We start from the raw sequence: 18,749 nt of genomic DNA, 5'->3' as shown, positions 1-18,749 counted from the left end.
AACTGATTTGTGTGCCACATTGATCTGCGAACCAAATGAATTTCTTTTATGATAAGGACCACTCGAGAGATAAACATTCTATGTTGCTGGGTGAAATAGAAAGAAAGTATGGAAATTGTTTCTCCTTAGTATGTATCTTCTATATTTTTAAATTAAGGCGGGCAACATGTATAGGTTCCTTTCTAATTACTCCTATAATGCCTAAATTTATGTTTAAACTAGACACTTGCAGTGTATATCAAATACATTCTTGACCATTTATCTGCTATTTTCATACATATCTAATCCATACTATTGTATTTGTTTGCTACAATGTGATTGTAGGAGTCTCTTCTATGCCAAGATGATAAAATAAGTGTTTGAAAATGTTATGATTCATGTTGCCAAGGTTTACTTCCAAGATCATGCTAGCAGCTTCCCACTGGAAATACCATTTCTTAAAAAAATTAAGAGGATGAGTATCCAAGTCACTTTTGTGTCATATCCAGTGAATAACATTTAAAAAATTAAAAATTTATTATCTATTTAGTAAATAATAATAGAGAAAAAAGGGGTAGGATGTTGCAAGTAGAGGACAGATTTAAATTAGGTGCTTCAAATTAGAATAGAAACATTACTGCATTATCTTCAGATGCTTAGCTTTTTCAAACTGTTATGTTAATGTTTCTTATATGTGGAAAAATGTCTGAAGTATTATTCACATGTGTAGGCTAAACTTTTAGAATAAATGCCCTAGGTAAGCAGTTCTGCAGTTAGTTAAAACTATGGCTATGTATCTTACAAATTAAATTTACGAAGCTGCGAATTTCTTCCAGCTCAGTCTGTCTCAGAACTTAATATTTTAAGGAGAGATCTAATGGGGACTTAAATGTTAAATTACCCTAAGCCAAAATTTCAAAGTGGATTCCTCCTTGCAGAGTTAAGAATTCTAAGTTTTCTACAGATATAGCGGTACAGAAAGAAATAGAGTCTCTGGTGATGTGGATGATCAGGGAAGCAGACTTTTAGTATGCAGTACCTGACTTGGAGTCTAGTAGCTATGGATATAAGTGCAGAGAGCTGATTTCCATGTTCCCAGGCCTGTTTATACATTTTACATGAAAAATTTTTCATTTAAATATTGAAGTAACTGGAAGAAAACAGAATTCACCTCTCCCATTTCTGATCAGCTTTACAGAACTCTTTAAGCAGAAAGTCATACCTGTTTTTGCAGGCCTGGGAAATTGCTGAGCTTTTCTGCAGACTAAAAAACTTTGAGCCACTTCAAACAGTAAGAAAAAGACCATAATTCTACCCAAAATAGGATACCTTGATGGCTCTGGCATTCTTGTGGAAGATGTGGGTTTGCATGTTTCCAGTAACAACATGAGAAAAAAAGCCATCTCTGCTACTAGAAAGGGGGAGACCCCTGTATTCAGAGTAATAATTCCCATGTTGAGACAATGCCATGTATTCATCTTGCCTATTGGAGATTCATAACATGAAAATTCCCTCCATTTGAAGGGAGGAACCACAATTTCCCAGAGAAATTGCAGAGTCAGGGCTTCCAGCATAAGAGAAGCAATCCCCAAAGCTTTCCTAAGAGCATTTTTCTTCCCTACTAGTCCTGTACTCATTCCTTCTTGCTCTCAATTTACACTCTCCTTCTTTAATAAGACCCTAAGATCTCACAATTTACTTGAAACAGCAACCTGATGCTTGTTTCTGCCTGAGGTTCAAGCATTTAAGTCAGAAGCTGCAGCAGCTAGAAAGTTTATGAAATTGAGTTCAGCAGGGGTTTTGGGCTAGCATCACTTGATTTAGGGCTTGGAAACCTACCTGAGACCATTTTCACACCTATTTACTATTTTGGCACTGAAAATATTTCCCTTTGATAATACATATAAAAGATAGCTAGCTCTAAAACAAATGGAGCAAAAATTCCCTATGCTTTCTTAATAATAAGTTGTTAGGACAGACATTATTGTTATACGAATGGATATTAGCTCTTGGACCTACTTTATGACATTCACCCTTCTATCTCTAAATTTCTTTTTTCTATTATAGCTTCTGACATTACAAGATAGGTAAAATTTTATATATAGGTAAAATTTTATATATAAAAATCACTGAATTAATCAGTGTTCATTACTATAAAAGGGAATGAAAAGGTTTATTGATCCCTGTATTAAAGAATAGCATGAAAAGAAGATGACTGAAAGTATGCCGAAATAATTTTTAATTAATTTTGAATCCTGACATTACAGCATATTTTTTTTCTGAAATTTAAAACACTTCTGGAATAAATTGCTATCAGCTCCTTCTCCTTTTTTTCTTTAGATTTCTGTGTGCTATCTTTTACCTGGCAGATGTGTTTGTATACACTCATAAATGAGGAACAGAAGAAATGACTTGAAGGAGGTGGATTTAAAGCTGCAATCAATTAATCTGTTGCTAGGGAACTGTCAGCTGCCCACTCACAAAATAGCAGTCAGCTGGCTGGAGTTAGGAACGTATAAAATGGAAATACAAAATGCTACGCTTCTCTCTGTTATTATTAATTTTTAAAAAAAAATATTTTATTAATGCTGTTTTTATGAAGGAAAAAGGAAGGAAACTTTGATAACAAAGGTCAAAATGTCATACATATTTCACTCTTAGTTTAGATGCTTAATTAACTGACTGCAGGAGTTATGGTTTGTGTTTGGGTACTTTTATGTTTATCACTCTTAACTAATATGGAGTGGAGTCGTGCAGTATGTGAAAATATATTACAGAAGAGCATATTTGAGCACACCAGGTTAGCCTAATGTGGTCTGATGGGGAATACTTTGAAAATCCTGGGCATTTAATGGAATGTCAGTTAATTAAAGCTTGATGAATTTCAAAGAATGAGCTGTGGCTGGTAAAGATAAGAGATGACCCTGCTTGATACATATAGAAGCAGAAGATTTCATTTCACTCACTTAGAGCTCACTCAGGTGTGTGAGGGATTTCAGACTTGAAACAGAATTCCCCATCTAAAGTTCAAATGTGCTTTCTGACTCTGGCAAAGCATCTCTCACAGGTGTTTCAGCCTTGTTTTGCTTGTTCTGGAAGAGAAGGCCTCATTTTGAAAAGACTTTCATAGTATTTTTGAAACTTTTAGAGATATGTTAACATAGAACCTGATTTTTCTTACTAAGGATAGTTTCCATTTTAATTCTTTAAACATACTTTTTCTGTAATCTTTAGTGTTCATGGTTTTCAATATTAATGTTAAAGACTAAAGCAAAGCACCATTAAAAATTTTTCTATAACTGTTTGGTGCTTTCATGGTCATGTGAGGCAGAATACACTGATCCTCCCTGAGCAATGTTCTTGCATGGCTTCCACTGGCAGAGGATAGAAAGCTAGACCAAACTTTGAAACTTTCTATTAGTCTTACCATTTATGTATGTTCCTGCTTCCATTTCTACATATGTTGATGTATGGGAGAGGCAAAAAGTAGCAAAAGATACGACTGAGGACTTGGCTTTGGTCATTCAATCATCCAGCTACCTGGGCTCTCCTCCATATCAGCTGTAGGAAGCTCTGGTATTTAAAACTCTGTGTCTGCAATGTTAATGCTTAATTCACACTTATAAATTAGAAATCATAAATATTGTCATGTGTGTTTGGCAGGAATTAACCAACTTAAATGTGAACCACCAGCCTGTGAGCTCCGTGTATGCCTTATAAAATACATCTTTTGATGATTACCTGTAAGTACCTGTGATATACAGCACAAAATGGCTATATATAATTGTTTTCCACTATATATCAATAGGAGCTTTCAAAGTGAAAAGCAAAAAGAAATAATTTTGGGACATAACAGAACTGTCTATGCTTCTTAATTTTCTAAAAAGAAAGAGTTATCTCTGTCAAAGGAATAAAGATTGCATAATTTTGTTTATTTTTTATTATTTACTTGCTCTTTGTGGTGGTAGAACTCCATGTTGTGGAAGAAGCTGAAAAATATCTTCTCTAACTGATCACAGAGCTGAGACAAGCATTTCAGCATCAGTAATGGCTGATCACGACACCCCATAACTGTGTCTCCATTTCTGTTCATGTTTCACTCTGCTCTTGTCAAGATAGCGCTGCTGAAATCAGGTTCCTAAGAGCAGTAACACAATGTGGCACTGCTACTGCAGTGAAGATAAAAGGCAAGTGCACTCATCTTGTGGCCTCATGACTCTTGCATTGCTGGTGTGGTGCTCTGCATGTGATTTCTGGGCAGAGATAGGCACAAACCAGGGCAGAGAGTGCAGGAATGGCACTGTGGCTGCTCAACTCCATGGCAATGTGTGGCTTCACTGAGGAAGAAGGGAACAAATTTGTCACTGTGCCAGTGCAGATTGGACTCTGCATTTCTAAACTGCAACTGCATTTCTGAAAAACTTTATTTTACTTAAGGCTTTGAATGTTAAGTATTAATCGGTTTGTGCTCTATGTAACTGTCTGCTCTGCTTCTGCCCAGGTGGCTGAGAACCAGCTGAGATGAAGTATACTGACTGGGTATACCCACTATTGCAGAGTACAGAACAAGCAAGAATAAAGTTTTAACCTGGAAATTATTACTTATACAGTTTGTGGATCTTTGAAACAGTTGCAGTGTTGTAAATTTAATATGTCAGCTCAAGTCCACAGAACAGGTAAATTTGTGAAATTTCATGGTTAAATATTAATTTAATGTATTCATAATGTATTTAATATGCAGATTTATAAAGTCAGGATAGTGTGCAATTTAACTTTTAAAATTCATCTTAGAATAAGGGTTGCTGGAATGATGACCTCAGTATGGGTTTTTTTTTGTGCCATCTATCTATGGTTTGTACCTCTTGCAGCTAGGTTTTCATGAAATGTCATGAGATATGCAAATGACTAGTAATAACACTTTATTGATTTCTCTTATTCAGGTACTTTTTATTCTATGATTCAATTCCATGTAATAAAAATTTATCATAGGAAAAAAAAGATGCATATTAATCACAAGCTAATCTGAGTTTTATTTTATATTCTGGTAAGTATTTTTAATGAGAAATTTGGATGTTAGGTTCACATATTCACGGGAGCAAAGGTCTTTTAAGGTGTGACTAAGAGGAAGGCCACAAATATGAAGGATATTTTTTCTTTTGGTGCATGGATTATTGGAGTCAGATGAGAGATCAATTATGTTATGTTACAGATTGTCTTGGAAGGACTTTCGTTACTGAATATTAGAATGCTTGCATGTGAATCAGCCTCCTGCTGCAGACTTAACCTGCTCCTGGTACTGGGTGCATGCGAACCCTGTTAACAACAGGTCAGGGGAGGTGATTCTTCCCCTCAGGGTTGGTGGGATTGCAGATTAAGTGCTGTGCTCAGCAGTAGGCACAAATTGAAATACAGAAAATCCTGTTTTAATCTAAGAAACAACATTTTAATTCTGCAGGTAGTCAAAGACTTGAACAGTTTGATGAAAGAGGAGGTGGAGTCTGTCAACATCTCTAGAAGTATTTGAAAACTGACTGGCTGTGCTCCTGAGCAGAGAGCTGTAATTGATCCTGTTCTGAACAGGGAACTAAGACTAGATGATGTCCACTTCCAACCTCAGTGATTCTTTGGAAATAATTAAGATCACAACTGAGTTACTGATCATATAAAGAATCTTTTATTTTGGTTGGGTACCAAGGGAAATTTTAAATGCACCATCTTTTCCTATTCAGTTGAACTGAATTTTCATTGTCTCTGTTAAATGCAATTAATGCTGGGAGGCATTATGAAGAATTAGGATTTTCTGTAATTTTGGCTTTCTTTTCCAACATTGCACAGGTTGTAAGGCCAGTTCTCCCCAGATACATGAATAGCTGCGAGCACCAACTTCAGTGCTACAGGAAAATAACTTGTGTACCAAGGAGGCTAATATTAATGTTGAGAGGCATATTGGTGGAACCCTTATCTGCAGTGATGCTTGTGTAGTTGTTTTCCCACTTCTATCCCTTTTTTTTCCCCTAGGATTATTTTACTAGGATAGTGTATAAAATCTGACCTTTCTTTGCACATCAACGTTCCTCAATGAACTCAATTACTCTCACTACTATTAAAAATATTGGTGAAAGGTTATTAAGTGAAATATTGGTGAAAGGTTATTAAGTGACAGTTGCAGCAACCAGTTGGATGAAATAGGAAATTCAAAGGTGCTCAGGAAGCAGCTGCATCACAGCACTTTTAGAAAGACTGGAACTTCTATAATTCCCCAAGCTGCTACAAAATAACTTCTGAACAAAATAAATAAGAGCATTATTGAAAATCTGGGGATCTGCAAACTTTGAGGGCTACAGGGATTTCATGGTACCTGAATATGAATGCTGAATCACTTATGTATCTATTCAAAATCACTGACTTGGGAACTTACACAACATGATGGCAGGTAATTATCAATCACCCTCTACATCCAGTATAATGTACTGCATTTATTATTTTATGGCATTGCAGAGTAACTGACACTTTTAGCTCTATCAGCAAATTCTCAGTTGGTTGCAACATAAAAATATCAAGGTATCTGCAAATGAATTTTTTAATATTATATTGAATCTACAGTTCTGACAGAGAAAATTAAATATTAGTTTGGTTTTTTTTAAGTATAGGAGTAAGCACTGAACAAGTTTGTTTGAAGAATAGTTCAACTGATGAGTTGCTTTTTATAGATCTGAATACTTTCCACCCTCACTGCTGTAATGCTAATATTTGTGGGCAAGAGGTGTAATAAGACAGTTAATATTGTACATACTAAATGTACATACTAAATAACCACTGATGCTGTGTGTAATATGAGAGTTCTGTCAGTCTTTTTCAGTGCAAAAGCATTAGTTTGATCCTCTTCCTTCCTATCCATAGAATTTTCAAGAAAACTTGTGGGAACACATTTGTTTTTGAGAATATATTTTTCCTTTAAATTGGTCAGATGGGATAAAATTTGAATAAGATGAAGTTTAGAGCTGAAGATGGAAAGAGACACTATGATCTCAAAATGCCTTTTTTTTTCTTTTTTGGAAACAGAGTAAAATAAGCATTTTCTGACAGTGTATCCATAGTTGTCTTCTGTGTAGCAATTTTAGTGTTGAGGTATGTACAGTTTTAAAATTACAAAATAGCATTATTAGACTGAAATTCTTGAACTGCAAAACACTAAATTCTATTTTCTCTGAAGTATTATGCTGTGCTTTTCATGACTAGCAAAAGCCTCACATATCTAAAGGAGACAGCCAAACCCAAACCAGTAGTGACAATTATTTTGGCCCCTGTGTTTAAAAGAGAACAGAAATTAAACTTCTGAGTGAAAGGAAAAATAATTTACAAAATACTCAACTCCTTAAGATTTCATCTGAGAAATGGTTACTAAAAACTCCAGTTCTGAAAGTGGGCAGCTGATAAATAAATTTGTGTGTTTGGTATTTGAGTAATTTATCTGGATTACTGTGTTGACTGATGAAATAGTAAAAAATATCCCAGCACCCCAAACTACAGAAAAGTCTCCTGAAATGGTGAACAAAAAAATACCAGCTTAAAGTTTTGTTGTTTACTAGTACCTGGCAATTTAATACCTAAACCATTAAAATTAAAAAAAAGTCAGGAAAAGACAAGTAAGACAGGTAGATGCATTTTCTTCTCCCTTGTTAAGAAAGCGTGTTGCTGAAAGGACATGTGATAATTATAAACATTTCCAGTGTTCATTGTTTGAAAAATGTGGCAAAAAAACTTTGAACAAGGTACATTTTTTGTGTTCTAATGTGCCTCCAGGGTGTCCCAAATTATGTTTTTGATCTTTAATGTCTGTGTAGTGTCCATGAAGAGCCCACATAGGTGTATAGGAAACCAAAATAAATTGAATATTTTTGAATATGATGAAATAAAAAGAAAGTTCTCTGAAAACTATTTCTAATCCTTAAATGAACACTGGATGAAAAACTGGGGCACACAGTTTAGCACTGGCAGGGATGGTGAGCTGGGACGTTAAATAAGGTTTGTCTTCAGCATAATGCAGTTGTTCTTATTGAGCATTGTTCAAATGATGTATTTTTTCCTCTGCTTGTAGTCAGTCTTTCTTCAGAATCTGGAACAGTTTTGTTTAGAAATCACCTCAATCTTCATCTAAGTTTGTAAGCTACTGTTCTCAAACATACTATTTAACAAAGGGTACATTTTTAGTGGCAGTTGCTAAAATTAGTTTTGATAACACATTTGCACTTAAATAATTCCAGGGACTTCAGCTGTGAACTGTACTGATTGTCTCTGTGCAAATATACTTCAGAATTTGGACTTTTCATTAAATATAGAAAAATAAATGAACTATTCACCTTACCTATTATTTAAGGAAAAGTGGCAAGGTTTAGGATTTTTTAAAGAAAAATTAAAAGGTTGAATACTAGCATATTCAATAGATAGTACAAATTTGAGATCAAGTAAAAGAAGTTAAATATCATATATTGCTAATTTTTTTACATTGAATACATCAGTAACTATAAGTTCTACTGTGAAACTACAGTAGAGCAGAAGAATGTGTGTGTCTTGTCACACTAAAAATGGGTTTAAATATAGAAAATAAATAAAACCTACTGAATATGTGAAGGTTATATTAGTATTCCATGATAGTTTGTCTTGCTATAATGCATGATTATATGTTGAAGAAAAGATATTTTAAATGTATTAATTGAAAAATATATACAGTTGTAACTATTCTTTCTCTTTAATGTTTTCTGTGAAGAGCAATGAAAATGTAAGACAGGGCAATTTAGTATAATTTCAGTGTATTTGCATCTTGCATCATCATTATGTTGCCTTGTCACTACTAAGAATTTTATTATGCTGACCCATTTATTATTGCTCATGCATACATCTTGTACCTTTATGAGTTCATCAGTATGAGAAAACTCTTCTGTGTATTCCAGGACAAATGTGTTCATATGCTTCATGCTTGATAAGAGAAATGTCAGACCTGACAAACTTCGAGGCAGCTGATTATTATCTTGAGCTTCCAGATCGCCTAGACTCCTGCTTGTCTTCACCTTGGCTGATGAGGACACCAAGCATGACCAACCCGTCCGGGATCTGATCCTCTCTCACAGTTGTGGTTAATGGTATTCCCCAGTTCAGGGGCTCTCCCAAATCTGCATGTTCTCTCTCCCCCTTCCCCTCTCCCTTCCTGCTGTGATGGCACAGAGGTGAGAATTGGAGGCAAAAACCATGAAGAACTCAAGTCGAGATAAGAACAAATTACTGGCAACAGCAACGAGATAAGAGAACAAATAGAATAACAAAAGTGTACAAGAAAAGTGATTCACATACAAAAATGCTCAGCACATTCTGGGATGCCAGGACAAAGAACAATATGGGATGGCTCCCACACTTCGCCCCATTTATTCAACCAGAAGGAACAATTTTGGAAGGGAGAGACAGAGATTCCCTTTCTGCCAACACAGGCAATGACTTGAGGTGGTATTGAATAATATTGGGGTCTCAGCTACTGCAAAAAATTAACCCTGTCCTGGCTGGAATCAGTACAGACAAAAAGGCAAAATCATAGTTTCTCATGCAAAGCTTATGAAATGTGTGCATGTGCTAAGGTCCATTTCATTGCCTCCTTGCTTCAGGGAGGGTATGCCACTGCTTCTGCCTTTGAGGAATAAGAATTACAGCTGTCAGTCCTGACTGAGGTGAAAAATTATCCTTGCCAAGAAATAAAATTCTCAAAATGCTTCACATCTTTCCTAGAATCTGAAAGACTTTTTTGAGCAGTTGAACTGTTTCTGTATTAGTAGCAGGTACTGCATAATGAATTATTAAAACTTGATGCTGGATGAATTCATCCACATCACAACTTTAACAAATTTTCAGTGTTAGTAGTTGCAGTAATGATGGAATCTAGCAATTACAGAGCTTCCACTTTGAAAATGATAGCAAAGATGCCTGTGGTTTTTTCCAAATGTACAATCACACTGTTATGCGTCTTTTAATGACAGCAGAACATTAACCAGCCTGCTTCAACAAACTGCAGTCCCTCTTTGGCTGATGGACACAAAAAAGGCAGAAAAAAGCCTATTATGTGTAATCTACTCTATTTTTAATGGAAAAATTTCCTACACCACCTACAAGAAAAGAACCTCAACCGCAATGGGTGTTTTTAGTAAGGGATTATTTGTAAATTATTCCACTCCTCCCCTTCCCCCAAGTAACTATTGAGCGAGAATTATATATTCTTGGAATGTAAAGTGGCAGGAATGTAATATGGTAAGGCTAGCTGAGCTCTACAGACATGATGGACACTTGAAGTGTCCATGAAGTGACATGGCAACTCTTGAATGATGGTGTGTGTGTAATTAAGAGTTATCTGTGGGGGTATTACAATGGATGCTGTGCACAATTACACATGGGCATGATGCACTGATGCTTCTCACTTCCTGAACACAAATGGGTAAAATATGATATTTGAGCCTTATGTTTCCTAATAGGACATGAAGGCATATTAGTTTCTTGTATCTGTTGCAACATTTTCTTGCAAGTTAGTGCTCAAGAGTATGCTAACACTGGGGCAGTTATAAGAATTTCTCACACTGGAAACTGATGGCTTATTCCAAAGCATTGATTACCAGAACTGTTGTTCTTGGCTATGAACCCAAAGAGAAGAGGAGGAATAAAAGTAATTAAATCATAACTGGAGACATTTAAAAAGTGCTGGAGAAAAAGAGTCATCTTTATAATCTGCCTGTCAAATGTGAAGGAATGCAGTTTCCTGTATAAAGCCTAGAGATAAAGAAATAGAAGTATAAATGAAAAAAAATTTTTACTGGTAGCACCTGAGGTTAAAGGGTGTTTGGTACATGTACTTGATTATTTACATTTGTTTATTACAGTATTTTAAATTAGGATAAGAGATGAAACACTGACCAGCGAAATCCCCCAAAATTTTGGGATTATGGCAGAGACACATTTCCCATTATAATGGAGAAATGTTTCCGGCTCTATTAACTTATAAAATACATTAAAAAGTGCACTCCTGAGAACTTTTAATATGAAGTTTGTAGGCATGCTTACAAAAAAGCATAATTATACCATCACTAACAAATCCATTGCAGTTACGTATGTGTCCTTTCAATAAATATAATACAGACCTCCCATGTAACTTAATACATGCATGACTTGAAGAGCTGAAGTATGACAGTCCTTGTAATACAGAAATTATTCCCACTGGCTACAGGTGGCTGCATAAAATGCATTTCACACAGAGGAGGTTTGCATACAGACCTTAAATGACCAAAACACCCATGTGGATTCCTTCTTCAGGTAAGGCAGCTGTTCACATCTCATCTACCATGGCCCTTATAGCTGTTCATAGAAGGGGGATATTATACACACTCATGTTTCACTTTTTATATAAGTAACCCCCCCAAAAAGAGTACCACTGAATCATACTTGGCAGAACTTTCCACATGCTCCTCTGTTGCTCTGGCTAGCCAAAGGTTGTGTAGATTGGGGTTAGAGCTGCAGGGGTGTGGAGGAAGGGATTATTTTGGTTTGGCCAGAGTTCTGTTATGAAAGCCTTTAACCAACAGAAATAGAAATAGGCAAAACATAACACAAGTAGCTCTGACAGTGCAACTGACTGCTAGGATTCATTGTTCTAATTAGATAGAAATATGTAAACTTGGAAGATAAAACAGGCATATACATTTCTACAAACAGGAATTTAAGAAAGATTATAATGAAATGTTAAGGCTCAGTTTTAATTTAGTTTCTACTGTAAGGCAAGACACATTTATTTTTATTCACTAATGCAAACTACACACAAGACCAAAATGAAAATATTATTACAAAAAAAAAGTTTTTTGAAGTGTTGGAACCAATTTTACTTTGGAAATTCTTGGGAATTTTTTTAGGGAAGCAGCTAGTTAATTGTTTACAACTTCTCTCTAGATGTATGCTGAAGTTCATACATTAATGGGTCACATATACTTTGAGATTGTCCAATAAAATAAATTAATTCTGTGCATGGAACATTATAAACTGTGGTTTTAATTGAAATTTCAATGGAAAAGGAGAAAATGGAAAACTGCTCTGACTTACACGGGTTTATTCTTTCAATACCATTAGAAAGTCTCTCTCAAAAAAAAAAAAATTAAATAGCTGAGGTCCCTTATCCCTAAATTTTCTGAGAAGCGGTGCAATTTCATTATTCTGAGGGTTGAGTGACTAAATCCAATTCAACTCCAAGAAATTAACTCTGCTACATTGATTTATCATCATCTCTGTCTATTAGTCAATTCTAAACCCCTAGACCTTGTGACAAATAAAGTATTCCAGTAAGTGCAGCATTTTAAATTCCATTAAATTGCATTCTACTTTTTAAACTCAATTATCATGAAATCAATTGTAAGAATTCTTCCTACTAAAAAGTATGAAGAAAATCATGTAAGTTCTAACTTACAGCAAATGCTAGAGTTTTATGCTGGTTTATGATTTATGGTATTTTGCTTCATTTACTTAAACCAAAGTGAAAGATTCTTAAGGTGAAAGATTCTAAGCATAGCATGTATTGAAATGAACAGATTTAGAAACAGTTTCCATTGTAATTTAAACAGTTAGCCTTGTAAAACATATGAGGCTTTCCAGTGCTTGAGAAATACAAACTATGGGAGAAATAGCATGGTGCAAGAGAAGCCTGTAAAATCTTACTTGGTAGTCTGTGGCTGAAGAGAGAATTTCAGAAAGGAGCTCTGGAAACTGAGGAACTAGTTTCTAGCAGAATTTTTTGGGTGTATTTTCTTATGCAAGATTCTACAAAGCATGTGGTGGGTAGTTAATGTTTAACCCTTATTGAAGTCTCCCACAGAAAAATGGTATTCCATGGGAACCTCTGATGGTTTTTTCATGATGAAGCAATTTCTTTGCCATTCTCTAGGACACTGGAAAATTCACTGTTTTTCAGTATTTTTTAAAATTATTCTAATACCTTAATTTATTAGGTTTTTAAAACATCTGAGTATGTGATTATGGATTTATCTCAAAGTCACCAGTAAGCAGCTACTTATTTTAGTCTTGGTGGTTTTAATTGATTTTAATGTAAATTAGCCGTCAAAAGTTCTTTGAAGATCTGGAAGTAAATGGCTTGTTTCTAATTCTGCAAAGACTAGAGTGAAGTAATCTGTCTGTATACACCAGTCTGGTAATTAAATGTTTCTAGGGATCCAGTCTGTAGTAATTAAAGATTTGACTATAAAGTTCTGGAGCATTTGGTCAAGAATTCATGCAGGATATTGGTAGTGAAACTAAGAAGATAATTCTTGATACAGTTCATCCTTTCATCTTCCAGAATAACCAAAAATTCTCCCACTTCTCCTACAGGCTGTTCATTCTTTGTTGTTAAACTACTTACACTCCAGGTATTGGCTATTTGAACTGGGATGAACAAAACATTCAAAGAAAAATTTTTCTCTACATTCAGAACACCCATTTTTCACGGAAATTTACAGAATACAGACTAAAATTTACAAGTTTCGTTAAAAAAATGAATGTGCTTAAGCTACTATGTAAAGAAGAGTCAGAAACAATAGTGTTTTCAACAATGTATACCTTTCAGTCTGGTAAACTGGATACTTAGGTTATTTCATCCCTTTATAAAACTGAATTGGGAGTAAGCTGCACCTGGCAGCTCATCAGTGATCTTCATCTTCCTCTTGCTTCACAAGATTTGTTGCCTTACTAAATTACTTTTAACAAAAATAGTTTTTATTAATTCCTTGCATAGAACGAGATAGTTAGTTAACGAAATTTGTTCTAGATTTCTTTAAATTTAAATTGGAATTTTGTCTAGCAAGCTTTTCTTTCTTAAAGCAGTACAGGTTCAGAAAATACTTGTCAAGTCAATGAACTCAGACAGCTGTCAATGATGAATCTTTGCATAAACTTCTTGAGCTTCCCTGACTCCCAGATCACTTTAGGAAAAATTAAGCATTTGCTTCCACAGACTGTTACAGAATCCCACTGGTCTCATGTATAGCCATCAATTTTCTCAAGGTTCCTTTATACATTTTCTCATGGACACCTTATACAAATTTTGTCCAAAACATAATTTGGTTTAAATAACATCTTTTCAACCAGTTACTCTTTGCAATACAAATGAAAATGAATTTGTTCAACTTCACCAATGAGCATTGATTTGAAAAAGTGAAAAAAATAAAAAGTGACAAATACATTCTAGTTAAGCATTCTGGACACATACTTTTATGAAAACAGGGTCACAGTGATGAACACTTCTTGACACCAAGTCCAGAATTTTAAATCTTTGAAAACTCAAAATCAGGAGATCAGAGAGAACCTTTGGAGTTTGATGCTGGTTCTGTGCTGCCCTGATTGAAGGGACCCTGGAAATGCTAATGGAGGCACCTGTCCAGGGGAGGATGCTGGCCAGAGCAGCTGTTGTTAACACTTCTGACAGATGCCTGTGCTAAGCAGAAGCCCCTTGCAGGGAGCACAGGAGATAAGATAAACAGTCTTGTGGGTTGTAAAGGAAATGAGAGAAATAAGTGAAATGTTGAACTGACTTGGAAGCTTTAACTTAGATTCTCATACAAAAAAATGCTTGTATATTGTGTCTTTTTTTTGTGTTTTTTTTTTTTTGTTTGCATTCATCTCAATATACCTTTTGTTTTTGATGATATTTCTGCTTCTCTTAAGTCTCCCCGAGGAAATATGGCCATATAATAACATATTCCACAGTAAAATATACTACCATCTTAAATGATGAGATCATTAAAAATCACTCAGCACTCCTGAACCTTATCTGCTCAGCAGCTTTTTGCCTTCTGAAATAACAATGGTTTGTGGACAGTGGTACTTTTCACTCCTAGTGATAAAGAAAGCAAGTACTTGTGCTGAAAATGTGCATGGTGACCAAAAGGTGAAAAACACCATCTGTGACCTAAACTGCATCTGTTCATTGGCCACTGAAAGAGGAGGGTGGTTTTGATTTACTAGCCAGACAGCTTTCTCAATTTTCTTGTCAAGAAATATCTTTAAACTGCAATACAGTTATGACAGCTTGGATAACAGCATTTAGCTATACTCTAGCAGCTTTTAGATTTTACATGCTATATGCCTAGACCTGTCAGAGGGACCTGTGTCAGACACAACACTTCTAAAAAAATTTTAATCTTTTTCTTGCACTTATTGAATGTGAATTCTCCCAGTCACTTGGTCTGAATTTTAGAATTTTTACCCCACAGATGTGGACTTAATGATAATTTAAATATTAATAGAGACGAGCCACTAGGTCTTCATTATTATTTAAAAAAGTTGAAAAGGAATATTCCTCATGCAATAAATATATTGCCAACATGTAGGTATTGCTAGACATTGAAAGATAGATAAGCAGCTTGTTTTCTGTAGTTGTGGAGGTTTATTTCCTGTGGGTTTCTTCTGTGTGTGGTTTTTTTTTTTATATAAGTTTAGTGTTTTTTAATAACAACACCCATTAGCTAATAGCTCTTAAAATAGTGAGTTAAGAAATAAACAATGGTACCTGTTTGTCTTAATGAACATGAGGTCTTCATGTGATTTTACTTGTAACACCCAGATTGCAGATGGTTAATTATGTTTTTTAATCAAATGGGATCAATTTTAATAGAATACCCAATGTTCTTTAAATGCTATGAGCTGTCAAATAAACTTCTGTTTACATTCTTGTCATATTTTCTGATATACTTGTACAAAGAACAATTCAGTTAGCCCAGACTCTGTTTCTATTTCTTGATTAATATTGTTCTTCATGCCTTTTGTGAAGTTAAGCTTGTTGGCAGAAGCATAGGGATGTCAACAACAGTGACTTATCACTGTCTTTCTGCTTCCTTTTTTTTTTTCTACTGCTGTCTATAAGTGTCATGATAGGTGTTGACTGAGTTTGCAATGCTTCTATAAACCACATTTTCCATTGATGGAAGCACCTTTTTTTAGCCTAAATGTCTGTTAACTTTGTGTGGCCGTACAAAGTAAAGATTGCCATGTATGTGTGCTCAGTAATTTATTATAAAAGAAATATATATCAAGGAAATAAATATTTTTTAAAATATCACATCATGAGCTGCTCCTGTACAACTCTGCTCTATACTTTATTTTCTATAGTCTTTTGATTAAGGCCAGAATTTATCACACCTGTAACAAGCAGGCCAGAACTGAGGCTTGTCATCTAAATTCTCTTCCATAATCAAATCTGAAGAATAGTTTGTTCTTCCCATCTTTAGGTAAATGTTCAAGCCTTGGTGAGATAAATTATCTTCCAAAGACATTGTAGAGTTGCAATGTCATCTCTATTTTCATTAATCTTACCCATTATTATACAAATGAAATTTATTGTTCAAGAAAACTTGTATGTTTTACCTCAACTATGAACTTACATGCCACTCTTATGTACCTTTCAGACTTTGAAAAGTTCAAAGATTAAAATAGTGTCTCTTTAGAGGTTTTACATGGCATTGCTTGCTACAATAAAAGTTGAAGGTTTCCTTTAAAAGCTTTGGAAAAAATGTTTTTCCTCAGTGCCTAGGAATGAGCTTAACTTATTATTACTTACTTGTTTATTATTTTATTATTACTTATTACTTTTATGATAAGGTATGCCTTTGATCAATGTGATAGTCCCCAAACCCCTTGCTGGAAGAGGCAGTGGTGCTGGTTGCTGTTCATGACTTTGTCTATCTCGTCATACACCCCTTGTTATCTCCTCCCATATCTAAGGACACTTAGTCTGTGCAGCTGCTTTTCTTACAGAAGCTTCCATTCTGACTCTCTCTATTGGGACTAGACTCATAATGGTTAAAGTAGGAGTGAGTTATAGCTTAGTAACATGACCACGTTTCATTTTGTTGCAAATTTTGGTATTTTTTAAATCTTAATATATGATAATTTTCTGATCACTGTTGTGCATGGAACTGTTGCTTTAGTAGTCTTGTCAGTTACTACTGTGAAATCAGATATCTAAGTGATGGCATCTCTTTTTGCATAGAATTCAGATTGTTTTATAACAATTTTAAATTTACCTGCATTGAATTTCATCTACTATTTAGCACCCATTCACCCTCTGCAGTTGTTTACATTTGACCTTTCTCTTATCTGTCTTGAATAACTTCAACAATATTTGTTCTTACTTGATAGTTCATCCCTTGTTTAGAGAACTGATTAAAGAGCTGAACAACAAATTACCAATTTTTAACTTTCTTATTCTGTGTGGGTCACAGTAGGTAACTGTTTCTTTCTGCTGTACTTCTAGACAGTTTTTAGTTTATGCTTTCTTAAGTAAAATGTTTTTTTATTTTTTTCAGTATTTTAAGATCTATCTCAGATTCCTGTGCTAGCAATAGTGATATAAAAGTTATCTGTGCTAGGCTACGTGATGCCTAGTCAAATCGATTTTGGAGGAAGGTTGAACAATTTGAATGATACTGTTGGGGAAATTCCACTTGTAGTGGAAATCTTTCAGTGGGGAATCAATATCTGAGTTTACTTTGCAAAGAACATTACAGATATAGTCTATAATTCTCTCTTGTTCATACAGTCAGTCTTCTGAGTTCCTTATTATCAACCACTTCCATGTGTCCTCTTTTTATTATGAAGGCAAGTCAGTTTATTACTTCAATGAAAAAAACACTAAAAACACAAAAATCAACCATATAGTAATTTTGAGATGTCAGAAGGTGAATTGGTAACATTTAATACTTTTGGAGTCATTGTCATCAATGAGTAAAAAGTTAAAAAAATATATAATTTCTTCATGTAGAGAAGGAACCCAGAACAAAGAGGTCTCTGGGCAATTATACCCTTATAACTTATGCACTTGACCCTCATGCTCCTTGCACATTGATGGTGATTTTTTGTCTGGGATTTCCTTCCACCTTATTGGATTCTTTCCCTATGGCTGTGCAGATAAGCTGTTCTTATCTTGAGAAGCTGCAGCTTCTTCTGGCTGCTGTAGTCTCCTGTATTCTCTCTCTTCTGTCTGTATTTCTGATGCCCCTGCTCTCTGTCAGAGCATGGAAAAGTAAAAAAGCCCTAGATTTAGGATAACCATTACCTAGCAACAATCAAAACATCAGTGTGTTATCAATGCTCTTGTGCTAAAGACAAAACACAGCATTGTACCAGCTGCTAGGAAAATTACTCAGAAAATGAACTCCATTCCAGATGAAACCATCTCTAGATGTAAGTTCAGAGCTGTGGGACCAAGGCTTTACCTAAACCAGCTACTCATGCTGAGCCAGTAAAGCTGGGCAAACAACATACCAACAACATGGTATTATATCTACATGTAACTCATTCCACTGAAAATGTAGCTGTTTATGTTAAAAAACTCTCTCTCAACATCTATTAAAACTTCCCCCAGGGGATTCCACCATTACTTCTTTTAGGCTCTCCTCAGACCTCTTTTCAGACTGTTTCTCACTTTAAAATATTGCTGTAGACTTTCCCCTATTTAAGTTCCAGATGGCTTTCTAAACAAAAAACTGTTTTAAGCTGTTTTGCCAAGATTTGATTTAACCATTTATCTTCCTTAGATGGACAGATATGTGAAGCCAGGTGAATGCAAGAAGCACTCTTCTTGTCTAAGAAATCAGCCAGAAAGTAAACTGTTAGAGATTCCTCAGATCATCATACCTACAAAAGTGATATTTTTCCATCTTATCAGAGATTTTCCAGTAGTTGATAATAATCCATTTTCAGAC

This window comes from Camarhynchus parvulus, chromosome 5 (genome assembly GCF_901933205.1).
Source record: "Camarhynchus parvulus chromosome 5, STF_HiC, whole genome shotgun sequence".
In the NCBI taxonomy this organism is placed as follows: Eukaryota; Metazoa; Chordata; class Aves; order Passeriformes; family Thraupidae; genus Camarhynchus; species Camarhynchus parvulus.
Note: the sequence above shows the minus strand (reverse complement) of the source record.